Here is a 21,842-nt window from a genome sequence, read left to right as displayed (position 1 = left end):
CCTGGCCATGATACTATTAATGTGGAAGAAAAAGGGCTACATTTTGCAGCATCCTCAAGAGTAATCAACATTTCTGAAGTGTAGAGAAAGGCAAACTATGGGCACAAGCTCCCATTCAAACAAATATGGTGTAGATCCTTATGAAAACCATCTTGTAGGGGAAGCAAATGTCATGTCAGATGCAACCATGTAATAGAGATTGAAGCAGAGACAAGAAACTTGGTGTAGACAGTAGCTCCCTACAACTCATCACAAACCGCATGATTTCTAAGGACCCTGCTTTCACAAACAGCATGGCAGTAGACATGACATTTCTCAGAAATGTAATCTTGATCACAGCACTAGTAATGTGGTAATGGACACCTGAAAACTGCCTTAGAAGCAGGTGATAGATTAGTCAATCAGTTTGCTGGAGGTGAAGATATGAAAGTGGGGATTACTTCCATACAGCAAGATCAAGTTTTGTTAATTGTAGAGTCCTGGCGGTTTTCTGTGATGCCATCAATGAGTTTTAGGAAATTGTCTGTTAGGCCTGTTACTGACTGGATCCTGTGGTAACAGTATTTCTTTGGAGGTTAAGTCAAGATATGGAAAAGCTGAAATAGTATAGTTCTGAATGGCTATAGCAGGCATGTAATTCTACATAATTCAGCACTGGAAAACATTACAACCAGCCTCAAATGGATCTGTGAGGGTTCTATTATATGACCATACAACAGGATTATACTAACTGGGTTTGTAAAATCACTAAAGACCAAGTGTCTTGATAATAAGAGGCAGAATATGGAAGGACAGAGTGCAAGAAATAAGGATGCAATGCCAAGGAGATTAATGGTTGCTACTTGTTATGCAGATTTGTATGTTCTCATTCATACTTTAATTATTCATACTTTAATTATTCAGAGCTATGTTCTTGATAGGCGTAACATCAAAGGACACAGCAGGAGACAGAAAAATTCATTATGTGCTGCTAGTTCTTTAGTACCGTGCAGAAATGAGAAAAATAGTATTTTGGTATTTGTATTAAAACTCATTGGAAGCACTTACTCTGAACTGCATGGTATCAGATGAAACCATAAATGATACTGCAGAAAATGCCCATTAATACTTGCAGTGTATGTTGTACAGCTTGAGAAGCACTTAGTGCTGTTTATTTTGTGAATTATGAAAGTAGGCATAATATTTCATATCTCTGTCTTCACCGCCCATCCAAAAAAGCAAGTACTCTGAGAGTAATTGCTTGTCATCAAAAGAAAGCTAATGTCTGGGAAAGTACTGCCAGTAGTATATAACCAAACTGTATGGCTTCAAGAGATGAAAAGTTGTGAAAATTAAGTCTGGGTTTTTTTGCAGTATACTGCAATATATTATTAATATAAAACAGATGAATGCATTAACTATTATCATTTTGAAGATCAGTTTATAATGAACAAGTGCAGATTTTAATTTTTCAAAAACATTTCCTGTTCATGTTTTTTTTTTTTTTGCATTTCTTTAGTTTATACTTTCCTACTTGATTTCTCATGAAATGCTCAGGAGCCTAAGGAAATGTAAGGATGTATGCAGACTGCTAGAGGTATAACATTATACAGCATATAGATAAGATTGATTTTAAATGTTTATAACTAACTACATAAGAGAATATAAAAGGCATTCAATAAACACAACATTTGATTCCTGTGAGGCATACTTAAGTAATAATATAAAGAAACACACTAGAAGAATTAATTAAACTGATTTGTGATTGTAAAAACTCTTCAGATGAAGGTAGATGTGCTTTAGGCCTAGTTGCAGCTTATAACCTATTTTTGCAAGCATAAACAGATGCTAAGACAGTGGTTGTGATTTGTAAACAATTAATATACTAGAAGGTAAGCACATTCCCTGAATCAGTAGCTACTTTACTGCTCACTGAGAGCAACTTCCACAAAGAACCGATACTCTAAACATGAATCAGTCAAGTCAAACTGTCTGAATGCTGTTCTTCACAGAAAAATCACAGATTCAAAGTATGTGGAAGAACCAATTTACTGAACATGAATCAGAAATAATGAACTGCCCAATCACTGTTCTTAGTAGAAAAATCACAGCAGACTCTCTGTCAGCAGTGAATCCTTTCTTTTGAGATATTTCTCTCTTCTTCATGGAGAAGAGGCTGTGCTGTGCAATTTATGATTGGCTTGTGTACCAGCATACAGGCAAATCATAAATTGCAAAACTGAGCCACTTTAGTTTAATGCAGAAATGCAGAACAGCAGGCAGTTCCGCATGAAAGACCAGTAGACTTTTTTTTGGTCTTCACTTAGTGTGAAGGACCTTTTTTTTTTTTTTTGGTTCCTAGTTGGCCATTTAGAAATGTAGCAACCCTGCCCGCCCCACACACACACACTGTACTGCAGGTGACCTTGGGTACCTATTAGAGCTATAGTGTATGAAACCCATATAGAACTCTTGCAGCACAGCTCCAGTAAAATATCACAACTGCACAGTCTTGTAGGAATTATACAGAGTCTGTTCAGCCAATCCATTGCTTCTACTGCCTTGACATGTCTGGGAGGGGCACTCCAATATAACCCAACAACAGCATGTAAGATGTCCCTAGAATGCTGGGTGCTACATAACATGCTGGTGATTATGCAGGCTGGACAAGTCCGTGATACTGGTACATGTTTACTGCACATACACATGGCCAGCACAAAATGCATCAACACCGTCATCCCTTGAGAGTGAGGTGAATCAGCAGTAAATAGCAGCCACACATATATATCTCACAGATGTTGACAAGGATAATACATAGGTTCATAGGTAAGTATTAGGCTAACTGTCCTTGTGGGCCACTTTAAGCCTATCCAATTACCCGATGTGAGAATCAAACCCTGCACCTTCTCTCTGGTAAGGTAAACACCTTAAACATTGTGCCATGACAGCACAAGTGAAGCAGTAACTTCTAGTCTAGTACTATGAGCCCATATATGCACAGAATGACAGTACACTGAGACACATAAAAAAATGACACGTGCAGTATTAACCTCATGCTATCCCATTTAGTGCAAGTTTGAGCCACATTGTGGGTCAGGCATTTCTAAGTTTATCACAAAGGAAGACTCAAGTGGGTCACAGTCATCATGTGCACAGGTAGTGAAGAACACAATGACACATGCCTTCTTACTCACACATGGTGGGGAGCATATCAAAGGATGTTGCACTAGGATTTGGGGTCTGCCCTGGTAGGGATGGTGTGCAACTGCAGGACCTAAATCTGAATATAGTCCATTTGAAAATGTATCCTGACAGTGGAGGCCAGGAATCGTGGCCACCCACAAAGAGTGGAAGTAGTGTGTCATACACTTCTAGGCACAGGTAAAGACTGAGTATAAGGGATGAAGTTAGAATTCATAATAGGAGTAAGAAAGTTGATAGGGGTTTTATGAATAGCAGAAACAAAATATTTTTTGTCACTAAATATTCTCCTTTTTCCATAACTTTGAAAAATATTGTGGATTTTCTTTGGCCCATAGTTTGTGAAAATGATGAGATAGGTCATCTTTTTTCTAATAGAGTTTGTTTTTCCTATGGAAGATATGCGAATTTGAAGGAAATGTTGAAGCCAAAGCAAAAAGTTAGGGATATGAATATGTTAGATGGCAGAATTATGTCAGATGGTATGTTCAAGTGTGGTAAATGTAAAGTTTGTTCTAAAGTTAAAAATTTATCAGGTAGTTGTATAAATGGTGTGAAATATCATGCCACTGATAAATTTGATTGTAAATCATGTGGGGTTGTATATCTTGTGGGTTGTGGTTGCATTCCACCCAAATATTATATAGGCCAAACCAAACGTCAGTTAAAGATATGGATTTTGGAACACATGGGGGGCATTCGAAATCATAAGATGGAAAGTCCAATTTCTGAACATTTCAATATTGTTCATAATGGTGTTCTGGATTCTTTGTTTTTTTGTGCATTAGCAAAACCTGATATTTATAATGCTGGTATTTTTTTACAGAAGTTACTGAACTTGGAAAGTAGGTTCATATTAACTTTTGGTACTTTGAAACCTAGGGGTTTAAATTTGGAAATGAATCTTACTATTTGAAGGTGTTTTATGCATTTTTAGAAATGTATTTGGTAAAATACATAGTTAATTTTCTATAATATGCATTTAATATGTTGAATCCCTTTGTTCAGTATGTCTTCACAAGTGGTTCACTAATGTATGGTCTCTTTAAACCTTTTGATGCATTTAATTATTTAATTGATTGATTGTCATTATTGATTTCATTATAAAAGATGCAGTAAAATGTGAGTGGTTATTCCTTTGAAGGCTTCTTTTAGCCGAGGTACCAGAATAAACTTGCTTGCATCCCAGCTCCTGCACTTGGTGTTTTTTTTCGTTTATGCTTCAGTTTGGTTTTTCTACATATGGTACATGGCAGTCATCAGAAGACCACTGAGGACTGCATCCTTGAACTCCATGCCCTCAGACATGCCATGCACAACATTAATCAGCTGCATGCATAGCTATGCTTGGATGATATCTTGGCACATCTGCAGATTGATCCTGATTGCTACCCAGGAGTCAACTGTGACATGAATGACATCAAGCACCCATGCAGTGCTATGCATTGGTGGATATATCCACATCAGATGCAATGCACTTATTTCTGGCAGTGTCAAGGGGAAGTATTCCTAATGCTGGGAGCCAGGAATCGGGAATGTTGAGCACTCAGATTGTGAAGCCTCATGTTCTTCTAGGCATGAGGCACACCATCACTCTCTACTTTGGATGGATTCTCTACCAAAGTGGAAACATACAGTGCCACAATATCATGACAGTGCAACTCAAGATTATCACTCAACATCATCAGCAGCAGCCCTGGCATTTTGCCTTCAGGCCAGCCCCACCCTATACATGTGCCACCATGGAAATACTACATATATTTTGTAAATATAGATCTAAAGACATACTGGTGTGACCATGAGTGCTTTTGGTAAAACTTTTCCCTGTTGCATGCACACTGAGGGTATTCATGTAAGAATGTACCAGTAAATCCCATCCTACCACTGCTGCCACCTGTTGCAGTTGGAAAATAATATGCCATGTGAACTAATTCACAGAATATCTAAACACAATGATTTAGCATAACTGTTTTAAACACACTTTATCTAGCCCAGCATAACTAAAATAAATTTATAAAGTAAATAAACAAACAAGCAAACATATATATATATTTTGCAGAGTGGCAAGCCTCTTACAAACCCTAACTTAAATATAACAACTCCACAGAACAAAATGGAGAAAAACTTGGAAGTAAACCACCAGCTCGCACAATCCAGCCCACTGTGATAAACAAAACTGCAATATTACTTATACATTTGTAAAAAACTGATACCAGTGATCAAAACATCATAAACTTTCCTTATAATAAGAGTAACAACTTGTAACATGTAGTGCAGACTCACATTAAATCATTTGTAATTAGATCACTTTTTAGATCACTTGTGATGAGATAAAATGACAGACACTAGTTCAACAATGATGTTCTTATGAGAAAACATAGACTATGTATGCTGTTGTCAGGCTATATTCTACATGTAGTGCTGGTATACAGAAATATGCTAAATGTGGCACCATTTTTTTCCATTTTCCACTGAGGTATGTAGAGTGGGTCCAACCTCAGGCTAGATCAATAGTTGCCCTTTATGGACAGCAAAACCTCCTTTGGCTCTGTTATCCTGCTGCTTCTGGTTATGTCCTCATGACCAACCTCTCAACTGCTATGATATCTGCCTTTGCCTTGGCATGACAAAGTATGTCAATAACTTCCTTACAGCACTACTGCAATGTGTGATTGTGCCCTCATGGCACTTTTGTCATGAGTCACTGTTTACTACAAATGCTCCTGTAAAGGCTAGTCAATGTATCTTATCCTAACAGGCACCATTCGTGTGTCCTAAGTGCCTGTAGCAGGGCATTACTTTTGGCAAGACTAAAACTGTCTAGCTTCTGCCATGCATCTTGTACTTTGGATGTGCATGCACATGTAAACACGACACACTTATACGCTGTATACTGCCGGGACTAGTAACATGCAATCTACAAACAAACAGCTATCCTAGTTAGATAATGCTATATTCATAGGGATATATGCTGTACAACATATGTAAGAACAGATGTGGGGATACATACAGCAGGTGTTCTCGTCACAAATAGGTACATATGTACTCCCCAGATGGCTCATCCACTTTGTTAGGGCTTAGATATATGCCTGCAGTAAGGAAGTTATTCATACTGCCACAGGGACACCTTAGTAAATGCCATTAACAATATTCATAGGTTCATAGGTTCATACTAGGCTATCTGCCCAAGGGCATTTACAAGCCTAGCCCAGAGTTTTGTGGCTTTTGCCACCCCTTTAGTCTGAAGGAAACTATGCCCATTATTTTGCTGTGCCTCTGTCAAGCAGTGACACTGAGGTAATCCCTGGGGTATATTTAAGATCTCCCATCCATTGGTCAAGATTTCTCTTGAACAAGGCCAGCGAGGTGTTCTGCCTCACATGTACCGGGATTTTGTTCCGCAGCATAGGGAGTCTCTGGGTGATGAATCTGTCCCTCCAACACGTCCTATTAATAACCGTGTCCAGGTTTAAGTCTCCCGCCCTTGTAGTTTTGAGGGATCTAGATTTTTTGAGGTGAAGCATGTTCATCAATTCTGGGTTGGACATGGCCTTGTATGTCAGGCACAGGTCACCTCTGAGCAAACGGTAAGCGACTGAATAGAGCTGGAGTTCCTTCAGTCGGGCAGCATAGGACATATTTTTGAGGCCGTTTATCCTTTTGGTGAGGAACTTTTGGGGCCTTTCCAGTTGCTGCAGGTGTCGGGTCAGATACATTCCGAATGGGACATTGTACTCAATCATTGGTCTGATGAGTGATGAGTACAGGGGGCCGATGACCTCTCTTGATCTAGATGTGAATCCCTTCATGATCAGGTGGGCAATGTAGAAGGTCTTCCTAACTACTTTGGCAACGTGAGTGTCAAATGAAAGGTTACTGTCAACCTGGGTCCCCAGATCCCTGATAACCTTTTCTGTGCTCAGTGGATTGCCACCTATATGGTAGCTAGGGGTAACCTTGTTTTTCCCGAGGGGTATGACTATGCATTTCTTGGCATTTAACTTTAGGCCATGGCTCTGGCACCAGTTATCCATTTCTATGAGACCCTTCTGGAGGATATCTGTGTCAGATGTATTCTCGACTATGGCGCCCAGTTTGCAGTCATCTGCAAATTTTGTCAGCCATAACCCTCCTATGTTTGCTTGTACTTCTGAAAAGTAGATGCCAAACAAGAGTGGGCCCAGGACTGAGCCCTGTGGGACACCACTTGTGACAGGCTTTGAGTATGACATGGCGCTAGCAACTCTGACCCTGTGGGTTCTGTCACTTAGCCAGTTTGCAACCCATCTTGTGATGTATGGGTTTACATTTAAGCTGATGAGTTTTTCAATGATACCTGAGTGGGGTATTGTGTCGAAGGCCTTTGCCAGGTCGAGGTAGGCTGTGTGGACTGCCTTTCCCTCATCAATGGCCTTGGTGACTGTTTCGAAGAAGTCAACCAAGTTTAAAAGGCATGATCTGCCTTTGACAAAGCCAAACTGGGTTGGATCCAAAGTCTGTAAGTCCCCTATGTCCTTATTTATGAGTTCCATTATGATCCTCTCCATAGCTTTGCAGATCAGGCTTGTCAAGCTGATGGGGTGGTAATTACCAGGGTCGGTGGAGGCACTGCCTTTGTGAAGTGGGACCACAGTTGCCGTGCGCCACTCCTTGGGTACGTATCCTGAGGTGAGGCTAAGATTAAACAGCTGTCCTAACTCTGGGTTTAATTCCTCATTGAGTTCATGGAGCACACAGCCGGGGACACCATCTGGTCCCATGGATGCTGTGTTTTTCGCCTTGGAGAGAGCTGTTCTCTCCTGAGCGTTAGAGATGTTTGGGGGGCTACAATCCTCTGGTATAGATATCTCTCCTTTTGGGGGGGGGGGAGAAGTTTGCACTGAACCTGTCAGCCAGTATGTTGGCAATGTCTGTAGGTTCAGTGATTTTTACATCATTTTGAACTAATTCTGAGCATATCTGGGAGTTTCCTCCCAGGTTTCTAACATAGCTAAAGAAGGCCTTATGATTGTCTTTTGAGTCCTTAGCGATTTTTCTCTCAAAATTTGCCTTAGATGATTTTATGAGAGCTCTTAGTTTTTTACTTATAATGATCAAAGGTGTCTTACCTTTTAAGGATTTTGCTCTATCTTGTAGTAGCTTCCTCCTTTTGTTGTAGAGCTTGTTTATGGCTGGGGTCCACCAGACTGGATGCTTGCCTTTGGTACAAAGAGTCTTTGTTTTGTTTGGGATTGCCTGATCCATGCAGTCCTGTAGGTGCTGGTAGAAGGCATTTGTAAGTGATTCAGCGGTTTGAGTAATGTTTTCTGCCGGCTCGGGGGCCTTAAAAGAGACCACACTAGTCTTTAGAAGTGTGAAGTCGGCTTTTGAGAAGTTCTTCACTGTGGTCTTTTTTATCTCAGGTGGGGGCGGGATGAGGACCTCCAGTGAGATTAGTTTATGATCTGATCTCACCAGTGAGGGGTGTACTTCCGGTGTTGAACATTGTGATCCCATATTCGTGATGATGAGATCAAGTATGTTTTCACCTCTTGTGGGGATGGTGACTAGTTGTTCCATGGCATTTGAGTTTATGAACTCTAGGAACCTTTGGGCTAGAGTGTTGGGGCTTGAGTAGTGATCCCAGTCTATATTAGGGTAGTTGAAGTCACCTAGTATGACGGTGTTTGGAGATACATTTATCCCCACAAGTGTTTTCAGGAAAGCTATGTGAGGTTCCTGAGATTGAGAGGGTGGCCTGTAACATGCTACAAATTGCAGAGCAGTCTTGCCTATGGTTAATTGCACCTGGATGGTCTCAAATGCATTGTGCATTGCCACCAACCTTGAGGTGTGGGTGTCCTTGATGAATATGGACACCCCCCTTCCTTTCTTGGTGTTGTCCGGATTTTGGGGCCGGAACGCATGATATGAGGTAAAACCTGATAGTGCCAGGGTGCTCTCAGGAGCCTTGAACCAGGTTTCAGTCACAGCACAGACATCGATGTTCTCCATACTGAGAAGGGCCTCAAGTGCGTGCATCTTGAGGTTGAGACTTCTGGCATTGAGCAGCATCACCCTTAGTTTTTTTCCTTTTTTGTGTTCTAGGGTGGTAGGTTTAGAATTTGAGCCTTGCCTAAAAAAGGCACTATGGGGGTGGCAAGAGCCTTTGCCAATATCCGGAAGCCCAGGGGTGACAGGTGCAAGCCATCCCTTGCAAAGCAGCGTGGCTTGTCCAGCATGTCATCCCAGGCAGACAGACATTGGATCCCCTTTGAATGACACCAGAGTTTAAGCCAATTATTAAAGCTAATCATTTTATCTCTGTATTGTGGCATCATTCTTGGTGAAGGTAGGATACTGCTCAAGGTCAGGGTCATACCTGCCTGGGCTACATAATCAGAGAGCTCCTCAATGTCTCTTTTCATGTAGTCCAAGGAGGTACGTCTCAGGTCGTTTACACCAGTGTGGACAATGACTGAGTCGTACTTGTACCTGCTGTTGAGAGACCTGAGTGCTTGCGTTATGTGGCGGATTCTAGCGCCCGACAGGCAGCTTACTGTGACCTTCTCCTTACTCAATCTGGTGAGCGGGACGTCAGTGTGTCTGACTATGGAGTCACCAATGACGAGTGTGTCTGGCATTGTGTTTGGCCTTAAGGGCTGTGACTGTTTGGCACACTGACTGTGTGGTCTATGTGTTGCATGTGTTGTGTCCTGAGGTGGTAGTTGTTTGGGTGTCTGCTTTGGTGGCCTCTGCTGTTTTGGTAGATTTTTGATCAGAGCCTCCGAGTATGTCTTTGTGTGTTTATGTGTATGATTTGAAGTTGTGATAGTACTATGTGAGACTGGGTATGTGGTGTGTGTGGTTTCTTTCTCCTCCTGTCTGGTCTTGCCAGTCCTATGTTGAGAGAGCTCAGCCTCCAGTTTGGCTGTATAGTTGCATCTCTCGCATGTATTTGTGTTTTGTGGGAGAAGGAGAGGGTTGTCTGTGTACATGAGGCAATTGTAACATTGCCTCAATATTCCCAGGTTCACCAGCTGAGCAGGAGAGGACACTAGCAACTGATCCCTCGACATGCTAGAAGGAATAGACAAAAAAACTTAAAAAAAGACTCCGGGGGATGTGGGTGATCGAGAAAGGGGTTTTAGGCTGGTGGGGTACTATCTATAATAAAAGTGCTATATCAAGGTGAAAAAGTACTGTAGGAGCAAGTGCTAGGCTTTACAGATAGAGAATAGTCTACTTAGGAATCAAGTAGAGCTGAACTTTTTAGTTATAGGATACGCTGGTTTGATCAGTAGTACAGTTCAAGGAAGGCTGTTTTAAGGGAAAATTTGAAGAGTGGACTTTAGGTAGCCCGAATAGTTTAACCTTGATTAACCGCCGCTGCTCTTGTGTGCTCTTGTAGCAACTCCGCGCTAAATCGCGCTTTAGCGTGCTTTATAGCAGGGGGTTGAAAAGAGCTAGGAATTGACCCAAAATGGCCAATGGACTGCTAGTTACTGGCTTGTACCACTCCGAAATGGACGAATAGGCTGCTCAGTGCTTCCCACTCCCACTGGTAAGCAAAGAAGCTTCCCTTTTCCAAATATGGATATGGAACAGTTTCAGGAACCAAGACAAAAGCCCAGGGATCAGCAAACTCTGATACTGGACTATTCTAGTTCAGCAAGGTGGGAAAACAAGAGATTTTTTTTTTTTTTTTTTTCAGATAGAGAAGAAAAACAGTGAATAAATGCTTTAAATGCTATAAATCGGCTAGCGCACTTGAGTGTGTAGCCTACAGATACAATATGCAACAATTAGAAGCTTTTAAAGTGCAAAAACAGTTTAACAGTTAAGACACCGAAAAATCACTTAAAATGCAGTAGAAACAGGTGAAAATGCAGTCGCTAGACAATAAACAATAAAAAAGCCACAAAGATTGTACTTGTATCAGGAAAAAGTCACTCTTTTGCTCTCTGCTGCTTGAATCACTCTGCAGGACACCACGAGGAGCTGTGCTGAGTTGATATCAAGCTAAAAAGGCGCGCTTTAGCGTGCTTTATAGCAGGGGTTGAAAAGAGCTAGGAATTGACCCAAAATGGCCAATGGACTGCTAGTTACTGGCTTGTACCACTCCAAAATGGACGAATAGGCTGCTCAGTGCTTCCCACTCCCACTGGTAAGCAAAGAAGCTTCCCTTTTCCAAATATGGATATGGAACAGTTTCAGGAACCAAGACAAAAGCCCAGGGATCAGCAAACTCTGATACTGGACTATTCTAGTTCAGCAAGGCGGGAAAACAAGAGATATTTTTTTTTTTTTTTTCAGACAGAGAAGAAAAACAGTGAATAAATGCTTTAAATGCTATAAATCGGCTAGCGCACTTGAGTGTGTAGCCTACAGATACAATATGCAACAATTAGAAGCTTTTAAAGTGCAAAAACAGTTTAACAGTTAAGACACCGAAAAATCACTTAAAATGCAGTATAAACAGGTGAAAATGCAGTCGCTAGACAATAAACAATAAAAAAGCCACAAAAATTGTACTTATATCAGGAAAAAGTCACTCTTTTGCTCTCTGCTGCTTGAATCACTCTGCAGGACACCACGAGGAGCTGTGCTGAGTTGATATCAAGCTAAAAAGGTGCGCTTTAGCGTGCTTTATAGCAGGGGGTTGAAAAGAGCTAGGAATTGACCCAAAATGGTCAATGGACTACTAGTTACTTGCTTGTACCACTCCAAAATGGACGAATAGGCTGCTCAGTGCTTCCCACTCCCACTGGTAAGCAAAGAAGCTTCCCTTTTCCAAATATGGATATGGAACAGTTTCAGGAACCAAGACAAAAGCCCAGGGATCAGCAAACTCTGATACTGGACTATTCTAGTTCAGCAAGGCGGGAAAACAAGAGATTTTTTTTTTTTTTTTCAGATAGAGAAGAAAAACAGTGAATAAATGCTTTAAATGCTATAAATCGGCTAGCGCACTTGAGTGTGTAGCCTACAGATACAATATGCAACAATTAGAAGCTTTTAAAGTGCAAAAACAGTTTAACAGTTAAGACACCAAAAAATCACTTAAAATGCAGTAGAAACAGGCGAAAATGCAGTCGCTAGACAATAAACAATAGAAAAGCCACAAAAATTGTACTTATATCAGGAAAAAGTCACTCTTTTGCTCTCTGCTGCTTGAATCACTCTGCAGGACACCACGAGGAGTTGTGCTGAGTTGATATCAAGCTAAAAAGGCGCGCTTTAGCATGCTTTAATTCCTTTTTACTTTCTTCATAAAGGAGGTAACTCCACAGAAATATCTAATTTCAGACCTATAGCTGTCCTCTGCCCTCTCCAAAATCCTTGAGAAATGTATACACAAACAAGTTATGCATTATCTCTTACAAGAAAAACTTCTCACTCTAATACAGCATGGCTTCCATCCCATGCATAGTACAACCACAGCTCTACTACCATTTCTCAATATGTTAGCCTTTGCTAAAGATGATCAAAAACTCATATCCTGTCTATTCCTTGACCTTTCTAAGGCTTTTGACACTGTCTCACACACTGTGCTACTCAGTAAACTTGTAGACCTAAACGTCTCTCCTGATACAGTTCCATAGTTCTCTAGCTATCTCTCTGATAGACTGCAGTCAGTATGATGGGACTCAGCACTATCTACCCCTCTCTCACTAAGAACTGGTGTTCCCCAAGGTTCCATTCTTGAACCTCTACTCTTTAATATCTTCACCAACTCACTCCATTCCTCTTGTCCTCAATCTAACATTTTCCAATACACAGATGACTCTACAGTCATAACTGTTGCTAATTCCCCCTTAGGACTCCTAACAAATACCCAGCCATCTTTCAACTCAGTAGAGACATGGCTCACTAATAATTAGCTCATTCTCAACCATAAGAAAACAAAATACTACTCTTTCTACCTAAATCTGCAAACCACTTTAAACTTTCCTTCTTCATAAGGTCCCTAAACAATACTCCTAAAAAGTCAAAACTAGCACAAAAACTCCTTGGCATTAACATTGATGACCAGCTAAAATTCTATCTTCACATTAACAATTATATAAAAAACACACCAAAATCTAGGACTACTGTGCAGGAACAACAAATTCCTAACTACTAAAGCTAGGATTACTCTTACCCATGCCTACCTTCTACCATGCTTAACCTATTGTTCCCAAATACAGAAAAACCAAGCTAATAAACCATGAAAAATAACTTGAACCAGGAATCCAGGACGCTAAGTTGGTTATTAAAAATTCCACTTTTATTCACCAAACAGTTTGTTTTAGCGCTTTCATCTCTTCAAAAGAGACTTCCTCAGAAACAAAGAAACTAAATAATTAACACTTTTTATAGTATAGGTAATTAATGACATCATAAAACTTTTGAAAATTTAAAGCACCAAATACATTTTATAATCTGCTACTCAAAAAATCAATATTTAAAAAGTTGTTTTTCAACATTGGCACAAAGGTCTTGAAACAGTAATCACATATTAAATTTTATAACTTATATGTTGTTTAAAACTATGTATATCTTAAATATAAATATATATTTTTATGTTTATACATATGAAAACATTTTATGAAACTGAAATACATTCAAAATTGAATAAATAAGAATCTTGTTTTTTTTAAAAATATATATATATATACCCAAAGGGATATATTATTAAAAAAATATATACAATAAATTGTGTTATGCAAAATACATTAATAAGAAAGATCATAAATTGTTGGACCTTTCTATCAAATAAGGAACCAGTGAAACTGATTCATTAAGACCCGGTGGATACATAGAAGCCAGTTTAAACTGCCACTGGCATTCTTTCTTTTTCAGAAAATTTTTCCAATCACCACCTCTAATGTCAATCTTAACCGTATCCAGAATACCAAATACAAACTTTTCAAAACCATTGCACACTAAACTATGTTTGTACAGTGCATTTGTATTTTTGTTTGTCCTTATCTCATAGAGATGTTCATAAATTCTATTTTTTAAACAATGCTCTGTTTTCCCCACATAAAATTGTTTACAAGTTTTGCATATAGCAAGGTAAATGACCCCCTTGGTATTACAATTGCCCTGCTTGAAAATCACCTTACTCTTCATAATGTTGTCCAATGTAACTGTAGGTTCAACATTAATAAAGGAACAATAGTTACACATACCACATCTTTTTGTCCCATCTTTTACCCTGGTATTTTCAACAATTTTATTTTCCAGCAACTGTTTCATATTTTTACCCACCCTAGTCACAAATGTTGGTTTACTACCAACTTTGTTGTATATAGCTGTATTAGTTCTTAGAATATTCCAATTTCTTACAAAAATATTTTTAACAATTGGTGTTCTCATATTATGCGTCAGGACACAAACTGTCTTAGAATGATCACCAGGGTTGAAACACTTCTCCCCCCTATTCTCTCCTAAAAGATTCAGTCCATTCTCTGTACCTAAAAGAGGTAAATATTTAATCCCCCATAAATTATATATATCCTGCAAAGTAGAATTTATTAAATTTAGGGGGTATCCTCTCTCAAGGAGCATCTTTCTTAATAAATCAAACTCCCCATCTAAATCATTTTGATTTGAGGTCATTCTTGCTATCCTAATTGCTTGTCCTTTAATAATACTTAGCTTTTGAACTAAAGGGTGGTTACTTTCAAAATGTAGGTAGGCGTTGCAAAATGTATTCTTCCTAAACATTTTTGATTCAAAACATTTCTTTTGTATATCCTTAGTTATAAAAGTATCTAAAAAACTAATACCTTTGTCATTATATTGAAAAGTAAAGGACAGAAAGTCTGTACTTGAATTAATATAATTAATAAAACTGTGTATATCATCTTCTGTACCGCCCCACAAAATAAATATATCGTCAAGGTAACGGAGATACAATTTAATGTTGGACCAAAAAAGGCCCCCAAATACATACTTAATCTCCCAACCAAGTAGGGCCAAATTAGAATACACAGGTGAACAAGTGGCCCCCATGGGGACTCCAGTAACCTGCTGGTAAAATTCCCCTTCAAACCATAAAAAATTATTGTCAAGAACAATATTCATAAGTTCACAGATGAGCTTCACTCTATCATTTTCAAGGTCAGAAAATTCAAACAATACTTCTTCAAACAAAGACAAACCCTGATCCTTAGGGATACATGTAAATAAATCTTTAACATCTACTGTCAAAAATAATAAACTTTCATCAAATAACTCTTGTTTCACATTTTTTAAGCATTCCCAGGAGTCTTTCAATAAATGTGGTATTGTTTGAACTACATGTTGTACATGGGAATCAATAAACATAGTAATAGGATGTATCTTTGACCCCCTAGCTGCCACTATGGGTCTAAAAGGCGGATGGGAAACATTTTTATGTACCTTAGGTATACCAAAGTAAACAGGTACAACTGGAAATTTTCTAAACAAAAAATCATGCTCATCTAAATTTATTCTACCATCCATTAAATATTCATCTAGATAGCTGTCAATTCTAGAATAAGAAATATTGATTTGATTTTTTGACGCATGACTATAAGTATTCTCATCAAATAAAAGTTCCAGCATAACATTTGAATAATCCATACTACGGAAAATAACAATTCCCCCTCCTTTATCAGGAACCATGATACGAATATTTTTGTCTCTTCTTAAATCACATAGTAAATCATATTCTTCCTTAGTTAAATTCCACTCATTAGATTTGTTATATCTAAATTCTTCATACAAATCTTCCATAACTAGTCTTTCATATGTTTCCAAGAGTGGATGTAAAGGAGGATTGTATATACTCCTTTTATATAAACTATTTTTCCCAATTATAGGAAACTGACTATCATTGTTGTCCCGTGACTCTATAGAGATAGCCAAATTTAACCTCCTTGTATATAGCTTAAGAGCTTCTAAATTATCCACTAAATCACCTTTGCTTGTAGGAATAAATTTTGTACCCTTGGAAAAGAGTTGAAAATAAATATCTGTAATGACCCTGTCTGAATAATTATATATAGTGAAGCCTGCTTTTTTAAAAATCACCTGTTTTTGAACTATATGAGAAAAAAAATGTTACATCTCTATCTAATAATGATACCTGTAATGGGGGTTCTGTTTTCTCTTTGGATAAAAATTCTTGTTGTATTCTCCCTCCTTGGTGTAAAACTGTGCCAGTCTTTCTGAGCGTCTTAGGATGGGAAAATCCTCCTCATCCTGGTGTAACATTTCACCCTCACCATTTAACCAGCCTGTATTATCTTCTTCATGAATAGTAGAATTATATCCATCTGGTAAATTATTTCTATCATGATTATAATTAGGGTTATAAACAGGCTTCCTTTTGTTAAACTTATTACTTTGAAAATTGTGATTCTTATTGACATACACAACTTTTTCCTGATAGTCTCGTTGGTCCCTATGTATTTTACGTTTTTTCTTTTGAAATATATTAAAACATCTGTTGTTTTCATAAGTTCACATATGAGCTTCACTCTATCATTTTCAAGGTCAGAAAATTCAAACAATACTTCTTCAAACAAAGACAAACCTATTGTTCCCAAATACTCACAAATCTGAACTCCTCCCTATTTACCAAATTAGAATCAACCTACCACAAAATAGCTAGATTTGCAGCTCAACAAACACATAAATCTCACCACTGTGTCTCCCTAAATTATCTGAACTGGCCCAAACTACCTCACCTGTTCCTACAGTCACAAATCCAGATCATACACTCCATCCTATATCAGCCTGATTTCTGCCCAAGTCTATCTTCTCTCATCTCTCATCTCTCACTACTCCCAGAAACAGACTTCTCCGAAGCTCAACCCAAGACCTACAAAAAATCCATAAACCCAAATCCAACACAGGGTGCAACTTATATAGCTACCATCCCTCTATCGCATGGAACAAACTCCCACTAGAAATAAGGACCCTGACTCACCCCAAGCAATTTAAGCTAGCAACCAAAGACCATTTTAAAAAACAATGGTCCCATTGTACTCACCCTCCCTGATTATTACCTACCTTTATAGTACAGTCAAACTAACTTACTAAAACTTACCATTAACTACTTCATCCTATGCTTCCTATGCAACCTCCAAAGCTTCTTCTATACTCTGCTTCTTGAAATTCTTATGTTACCTTTTAAGTTCCTTCTACTCTGCATACAAAGCCTTATATTTACTCAACTATCATTTTAAACCAAAACATACAACTTATTCTACTTTTTTAACAGTCTCCTTTTTGTTTATAGTACTGTTTTATCTGTCAACAATATACATGTATGTGGCTTACGTATTTTAACTACCAAAATTCTCTATTGCTATTTTTATTGAAATGTATCTGTATTGCTATTTTTGTTGCATTGTATATCTTTGGAGCTTTTCTCCCCGGGCCTCCGCTGAAAAAGGGCAATAGCTCAGCCAGACACTCCTGGTCAACAAATGTAAAATAAATAAATACATAAATAAATAAATGCCTCTGCCTAACTCTGGTGGGGAGTATGTGTGTAGGCAAAGGGCTGCCATATTTACCTTTAATGGTCATCACGTAGACTTGGGAGGCCACACCCTTACCATACTCAATGAAAAGCTTTTACAGAGACAGGTCCCGATACTGTGAGCTCCCTTGTTGTCAGTAAAATCTATATACAATATTCACATGAAGACACACATATTCATATTAGAAGCCTTTTGTAATGAAGATTCCAAAGCAAAGCTGAACATCCTTAGGAAGATAGATAAAAACAGCTTACCCCATACTTTCGGAGTGCAGTGCACCACTTTATAGCTGCCTATATATCTCCAGATAGCATTGTCATTCCTTGTAATAGCATTCCTGAACTATCCAATATAGATTCATAAATTTTCATGACAAAGCATAAAAAGACAGTAATAGCTATAAAACACCACAGTCCTATACCTACTTTAGTGAGATGCATACAAATCTGGCCAAGGTGCATGAATGTTTATCAGTCACTTTGTTTTGTTGCTATGCATCTGTGATTTAAAGTTTGACTTCACAGCTCAGGGGCAGAGCTCATGACATCTGCCCAAGTGTGAGAGTCACTTTAGTTTGCAACTACATACCATGCTACCGACGATAGAAATCACATTTCAAGTGTGATTCAAAGTCTGCTATTTTGTTCTGTGTAAAAGTGGCACTATTTTAGAGGAAACTGGAGAAAATGGCAGCTTCTGCTAGTGCCTACAACACAGCACCTGCATACAGAGTATAGGGGAGCAAATGTATGCTCCTTGTCCATCATCAGCCAAGCAAACCAAGAACCAAAAAGTTCAACACCACTATTATAGAAAAACACCCAAAGCTTGTAAGAAGCATAGCCACTTCAAAAAAAAAGATTACTGAAGTAAAAATAGATTAAGCACTTTCATCAAGCTAATTCACAGACTTCATCAGAATCAGTTCTTAACATCCAAACTCCACAATTTAAATATCCCTCCTTAATGTCAGATGACTTGCTAAACATTTAACAGTTAAACAAAACTAAACAAATTACTTAAATTTTCTAACATAGTGATTTTGTTATTTCTCAAACTATAAACATATTATTGAATAAAATCCTTAGTACAAAAAATGACATTAAAAAAAAAATAAAAATAAAAAATTAAGAAAATTAAAAAATATATATTTATACTTTATAAGAATTAAGCCTTAGAATACTAAAGATAGAGGTCTGCTCATTAAGCCCTGGTAAAACACAAGCATTTAGTCTCAGTTACCATAAAGTATCCTTACACTTTATTAAATCAGCCCATGAACCCTAAACTAATCCCTTGGATATGGTGTCAGTACCATAAAATGCAAATATATGCCCAGGGAACTTTTCCACATGCTTATCTAATGAATTAATGGTTTGTTTATTCCTTATGTCTATCAAATGTTCATAAATCTGCTCTCTGAATTTACAGTGGGTCTTCCCTATATAAAACATATCACAGTTTTTACACAAACTGCATATATAACTCCCACTGAATTACATGTGCAGTGGAAAAGTGTATACACAACCTGTTTGTTTATCTTAACCTTCTCTTTCTTAAAATGTACTTACATTGACTACAAAAAAACACACTTAAAGGTACCCACCCTTTTTTCAGTCAAAAACCAAGATTGGTCACCTTTTTCTAAGAGCTTTTTTAAGGACTTGCCTTCCTTATATACTATTTTAGTTTTGTTTTACCTAAAATATCTGTTAGACCTTCAAAGCACAAAAAAAAGTCCAGTTTATTTTGAGGGTAGCAAAAAAAAAAAAAAACCTCAAGTTCCTGGGTATAAGTAGTAATAAAAGAACAAATGCATTCAACTCTATCGTATCACTAATAACTGGTTGGACCTATGTTGACTTAAAAATAGGTGCCAAATCATGGTTCTGTCTTTTCCCTTATCCTTTCCTCTTATATTATTTGTATTCATAGTGAAATATTATATGTTAGAAATGTATTACTTGGAGGAAGATACAATGTTATCAGATTAAATCTTGAAAAATGAAAAGGCCAAAGTAGCAAAGAAAAATGGAATCTCTGTATACTGTTGTGTATGCAAGATGTGTGTCAGTATGTCTAACTGCATGTTTGTTTATCCAGTCTTATACACATCAAACAGGGTTAACTGTAAGGGGAGGTGTCATGGTGATATTTCTAAATCACCAGTGTACGTGGGAGCCATGAAAAGTTATATAAAATGAAGGTGGGATGAAAGGCATTGATGGAGTTTCTCAGTTAGGAACATTGATAGTACAGACTTTGGGTGGGTGCTCCTTTTTAAGAAAGCATTCCGTATAAAGGTATATAAAGGTGAAGAAAGGATAGAAGATGACAAATGTTCTTTTACAAGAATTAAAAAATACTGATGTGAAGACTGGTAGAGAAGGGGTGAAGGCTGCAAGCCTAGCCAGATAGAATTTTATAGATAATTCTATCATTTGTAAATATAAATGTAAAATACAGACTTGTTTCTTAAATGAAAAAAAAACACTGTAAAATGTGAACTTCAAGATTGTAGCAACATTGCCATCTGCTCTAAGGAAAACTAAGACAAGCATTTCAAATGTTCTTTGAAATCAAAATTATGTTTTCTATGTCCTTTGAAGTTAGAGTTTGGAGTTGATGAGTCTGGAGTAGGCATCCTGCCCATTGTTTTAAGGATAAAGTTAATGACTAGAATTTACATGTGGAATGTCCTTTATTGCTCTAAGTGTAAAAGAATGTAAATGTAGTTAATGTGTAGCCTGGAAACTCTAGGAAGGGTGAAAAAAGATGATGTAATGTTTATTAGAACTGGAGTTTCAATTTAAACAGTGAGAACCAGAGACCAGAGACTGTTAAGCATTTTGATCTTGAATATTCAACTTATCAGCACTCTGCCTGTGTCTTAAGTAAGTTATCTTAGAAGTATGTTTTCTTGTAGTAATAACTAGGAAATTAGAAGAAAGTTAGACTAAGTGTTTTTCTGTTATGTCAGAACTGTACTACTGAATTATTTTAAGTTTCTGTGTGATCTCTGAACTCTTGAGTAGCAATGTGGTGTAGTAGTATTGTCTTGTGTTTTAATTATTTATTATTAAATATTTAAAAAAATGTTTACCTGTGGCTGGTTTATGTAGAGAAGTTAAGCTCTAGAGTACATTGCATATTTATAGAGTTTATTGTACTAAGCCACTCCTATAGCTTTAGCCCTGGGCTATACTACCAACTGGATAATAATATTGCACAGTAATAATTGGACACCCTTTTAAGGGCCTTTGGGTAGCTGAAAATTATTAGCTGGTGGTGGCAGTGATTACTACTATATAGTCTGGGTAAAGGGGCACAGCTGGATAATCTGTGTCAGCCTTTCCCAGGAGTATCTGTGAAGTTGTATAAATACTTATCTCAAAGTGTGTGCGTGTGCGTGTGTGCATGTGTGCGTGCGTGCATGTGTATGTGTGTGTATATGTGCGTGTGTATGTGTGTGTGTGTGTGTATCAGCTACTTGGGCAGGGGCATGAAGTACTGGTTGGACAGAGAGGGTACTGGAGGTCAGCTTGCCAGCTAGGCTGGGATCTGGACCCTATAGCTGTGCCAGTGGGGAGTCTTATTGGGGACCTGGAGAGCAAGGGAACAAACAGCCCCAGACTGACTGATTTCTGTGTGCACTTAAGGGAAATTGTACTTTACTGTGTGTATTTGTTATCCTTTATTCTTATATGAGACACCCTCCCTGGTGTTAGTGGTGAGGATTGAGGCTCCTTGATTGCTGGGCCAGGGCATGGCCGTCACATGTGGTTTGCAGTGGTGGGATCCACTTCACATTTGTGGTGGTGATAGATATCCACATGGCATATTAATTAGTTGGCAAATACTAATTGGCTTGTAGTGGTGTGGGTAGAGTGAATCCTGTAGCTTATGTACAGTGATCTCTGTAGGTGTTTTGTATGCTAAAACAGTCACGCAGTGAATACTCAAAGTTCAGATCACAATTGTTTTATTCCTTTTGTTAGCTTAGTTAGTCAGGGTGAGCAGGCAACATGTCAGCACAGGAGTATGGGAAGCTGACAAGGAGCCAGCTGGTGGAGATGTGCCAGGCTAGGGGACTGGTGCCTGTAAACCTGACTAAGGCAGACCTGATTGCAGTCTTGGTTACAGCTGCATCAGAAAACAGCATCCAGGAGGACAATC

Source organism: Protopterus annectens, chromosome 7.part0 (genome assembly GCF_019279795.1).
Source record: "Protopterus annectens isolate FY-2018-M chromosome 7.part0, PAN1.0, whole genome shotgun sequence".
NCBI classification, from domain to species: Eukaryota; Metazoa; Chordata; order Ceratodontiformes; family Protopteridae; genus Protopterus; species Protopterus annectens.
The sequence above is the reverse complement of the archived record's forward strand: the minus strand, read 5'-3'. Positions refer to the sequence as shown.